This window comes from Saccostrea cucullata, unplaced genomic scaffold, assembly GCF_032062105.1.
Source record: "Saccostrea cucullata isolate Sc308-1 unplaced genomic scaffold, CSIRO_AGI_Scuc_v1 ctg3151, whole genome shotgun sequence".
In the NCBI taxonomy this organism is placed as follows: domain Eukaryota; kingdom Metazoa; phylum Mollusca; class Bivalvia; order Ostreida; family Ostreidae; genus Saccostrea; species Saccostrea cuccullata.
The window spans coordinates 1-4,702 of NW_026933514.1; the positions used below are offsets into that span (position 1 = coordinate 1).

The 4,702-nt window shown below is 34.6% G+C and overlaps 1 pseudogene; it reads left to right on the forward strand.

The window, feature by feature from the left end:
- Positions 1 to 2,710: 2,710 nt before the first annotated feature.
- On the forward strand, positions 2,711 to 4,370 carry LOC134238528 (uncharacterized; annotated as a pseudogene).
- Positions 4,371 to 4,702: the final 332 nt, after the last annotated feature.

Here is a 4,702-nt window from a genome sequence, read left to right on the forward strand (position 1 = left end):
ATAGCGAGATAGTTATCTCTTTATGAGTTAGTTATCTCGTTATAACGAGATAATTATCTCGTTATAACGAAATAATAACGGAAAATTTTCACTCATATGGAGACGCCACCACTAGCCGGTGGAGAGCTGCAAATTTTGTCCTACACCCGGCACTCAGGGTCACTGAGCAAGGAGGGATCTTTTTCGTGCCAGCACCTACTGCGACAGCGGACCTCGGTTTATACGGTCTCACCCTAAGGACCGGTCTCCACATCCCAGTGGGATTCGAACCCGCGACGTAAGAATCAACTCCTTACTTCGCGACTCTAGAGCAGACACTCTAACCACTGCTCCACGCGGGCGAAGACATCTTAATGAAATAATTATAATGTTATATGTTTTTGTTATCTTTGTGTTATTTTGTATAATCTGTATATATCGAATTTGATTTTAACATTATGTAATTTTCTTATCAAAACTGTGCTCAATCTTAATGAATAGATAAAATATATAAGGAATAGAGCTTCACCTTATGTGAACTGGTATTTAAAGCATAAAACTGATGTTCTTGTGCAGTCCTACCAAGACCCGCCAAATAAAACATCAAGATATTGAACGCTAAAATTCTTTAGATTTTTGGTAGTACTGTAGACGTACTTTTTTCCGCGAGGGATTAATTTCCGCTATGTAAGCGAACACATTTTTTCCGCGGAAATCTGTCACAACGTACTGAAGATTCATTAAGGACATATTATGACAATCCAAGATATCCGCGTAATTTCGTACTCAAGGATAGATGACCCCGTGGAAATAAGTACTTTACAGTATTTTATTAGAGACTATTTATTAGCTATATAATAAATCCTCATATTTCCCTCATCCTCATGCAATAAATGTATAATACCCTATTGTTATAATTGATTTTAACTTTTAAAAGAATCTTGTCAACAAAGCAAGGTAAGTTATATCATGCATTACTGAAAAGTCATAATATAGCATATCCTTTTTCAGAAGATGACAGAAATGTACGGTGTGCATTCAAATGTACTTATAAGATTCAACAGAATTTTATTTTTATCTTTTTAGGTTTTTACATTCAGTAAAATCTAATGGTTGCATACCAGAGATATCAAATTTCCTTTTGTTAAGGCCACATGATGACTGTTAAAACATTATAAGCGGGTAATTTTATATTCCTTAACACTGGAAACATTAAATTGGCTGCTGCATGACGGACAGAACTATTCTTTGAGGCAAAATAATTACGAAAACCTATTTCAAGAATTAAAACAGGTAAGTACTCATTTATTTTGCTTTCGTCTTTAAGTTATAGGGTTTTTTTAAAGCCAAATTTGCATAAAAAACTTGAATTTTTAAGAATGAATTCAGAAATCAACGAGAAAGTGGGTACTGTAAACCAACTACCGGCATTATTCAGGTCATCTTTTATTTGCAATTCGTCAGTTTGAAATAAATCACCGGCGACTGATTTTCGTGACTATGGAAACATTCTCTACAACTATAAAGCAAAATAAATTATGTATCAAATATGTAAGGGATTAAAACAGATAATATTTTTCTTTCCTTCTCATAAAATTTTGCATATCTTTACATAGAAATGGTTAACTAAAATTGAAATCTAGCATGGAATATATATATTCTTTTAGGAAATTCTTGTTGGAAATATCTCTGTTTCTTTTAGGAAATTCTTGTTGGAAACAATATCTCTGTTTCTGCAACTCAATTAACAAAAGAACAATGTTTTTTATTACAATCAAACTTAAAATTTAAACAATCAAAGACTTTACAAAATAATGTAAATTGGAATCATCACTTAATGATATATAGTCTTTTTGAATCTATGAAATAAAGGATATGGAGATAACGAACTGTATTCAAGATCAAAAGTCCATAAAACAATACAAAAGTAGGAGCACAGCAAACATAGGCCTCCAAAACCTCAGAGGTGGGATCAGGTGCCATGGAGGAGTGAGCATTCCCTACCGACCGGTCACACCCGCCGTGTGTTCCTTGTTATTGTCGGGAAAACCGGAAAAAAAATACGTCGTCAACTCTGTGTATAAATAATGGACTAACAATTAGTATAAAAAACGTCAGCATTTGACTCAATGATAAATTGTATTTACTGACAAGGTCATTGTAATTTACGAAATGATGACTTTAAACGAGACGGCTGATATTCTTGTTTCATCTACTTGTTTGTCAACAATTTACCTCATTTCAGATATTGTTCATACGTAGAACATACTCTTGCATTCATCGAATTAATTGAGAGATATAAACTCCGTATGTAGACAATGAAGGTATATTTCTGCATAAGCAAGGGAAGTTGTAGATAGAAAAATTAAAGTCGTCACGTTTATCATATAGCTTTGTTGTTAGATTATAACGTCCTTTTCAATAAAAATATCCTAATCTGAAACAGATATGACAGACTCTGTGATATCTATTATCTCAAGCTCACCAGGATATATCCTATCGACATAGGAATGGAAATTATTATTGTTAATTGACATTACGTCGTTGATATTTCTATCTAAATGTTGAGTTGAAGGCCACTGCAAGTGTTTTCTTCTTTTTAGATTTTGCATAAATTCTGCTTCATATGAATGCAAAAATATGTCTGCTAATAACGAATATTTCGCTCTAAAATTTTTTATTTTGTCATATTGTTCAAATTATAGTAAACTACAGCAAGAATTAACCTATAATGAGCTTGCAAGGATCCAGCGTCCAGTGTAAAATACGTCAGTGTTCTGAATGTGAGGGGGACACAGAATTCTACTGTAACACGTGTAAATATGACATATGTCTACAGTGTAAAGAGAGACATGTTATTGATCTAGATACAATACACCATGATGTGATAATATACCGGGAGAAATTTAAATACATCCCAAAACAAGAGATATGTGCGAGACATCCAGAAAAAATCTATGATATGTTCTGTCACTCATGTGAACTTCCAGTCTGTTTCCAATGTAAAGAACACAGAAATCACGATGTACTGGATATAAGAGTAGCATATAAAACAAACAGACAGCAACATAAAGAAATCATTCACAGCATCAGAAGTGAGACTCTGTATAACAGCTGTTGTGTACTGGCAGGAATCAAAGCTGATATGAAAATTTGTCACACAGAAATCTCAAATAGTCAGTCAGAGATGCTAACAAAAGCCCAGAAACTAAGGAGCCTCATAGACACTGTCATGTGTGATGTTAAAATAAAACACAAAACCCTTTTGCATAGACTGAAACAACAGACGAGAAAAATAGACAGAAACCTTGCTAACATGGAGAACTTTGAAGACAGACATGAACAGTCAGGAAACAGACCGATAAAATTCCTCTTATTGTTCAAGAAAACTCGTGTTCCCGAGATAAAAGACACATTAAATCTCGCACAACACGCCTTGCTATATATGACTGGGAGATTGAACATGAAGGATGTGATAATGTGTTTGAGTAATATCCAAGTAATAGAGACAAGAAGAAGACAAGTAAGAAATGAGTGTTTGCTAAAACTGATGTCATCACCCATGTTACACAGAATTGACACAGTTCCATATGTAAATTATATAAGACACATTTCCTGTGTGACATCAAACTTGGTCTGGATCAGTGATTATAAGAATATCATATTGAGAGATACCGAAGGCGACACACTACATTTTCTGACTGATATAAAACAGTGGAGTTATGCGGTACACACAGTGAATATCACTGGTGATCTCATTTATATGGACAGTAATCATAACATTGATAAACTATCTAAAGATAACAAAACCATTTCTATTCTGATAAAGGGAAAAAACACCATGGCGACCAGACTGTGTCTACAGCTCCCCCTCGACTGGAGACCTGCTGGTCGGGATGTGTAATACTGATACAAAGACAGCCAAAGTAAATAGATATAGCAATACAGGACAGCACTTACAGAAAATACAACACAATAATAAAGGTCAAAATCTGTACAGTAGTCCTCTGTACATCACAGACAACTGCAATGGAGATGTTATTGTGTCTGACTTGGACCATGGAGTAGTGGTGACCGAGGGTGATGGGAAATATCGCTTCTCCTACATCGGATCTCTTGATGGATCATTACTAGAACCACGTGGAATCTGTACAGATGCATTGTCACACATCCTGGTATGTGACTTTAGGAGCCAATTGGTACACATGATAGACAAAGATGGCAATTTTCTTTCGCTGATAATGACACAACCGCATGGAATAGACAAACCATGGAGCCTGAGTTATGACAACCAGACACATCTTCTCTGGGTTGGATCGTGGGACAGTGACAGAGTATGTGTTTACAGATATATAGAGAGGCGGGACTATTTGACAGATAATTGTAAATAGTTTTTTAAGTAAAGATCCGCGTAACAACCGGGTAGAAGGTGATACATGGGGTTTGCAGAAATTAATGAGTTTTGACTCACAGTTTTTTTTCTTTCGCTATATAAGTCATGTATGTGGAAGGAACAGAACTTTGGGTCATTATTACTACTAGTATGCAACAGACCATTTTTTAGATTTGACAAAATTTTACTCATGTTGAAGGCTTTATACGAAAAGTAAAATAAAGTGATTTTTTCTCATTTAGTGTAATAAGTAATTAAGATGCATTTCTAAAGTGTTCTGTCAACACATCAAAAAGAAATTTTATTCTTTCATTTATTTGCTATAGATAC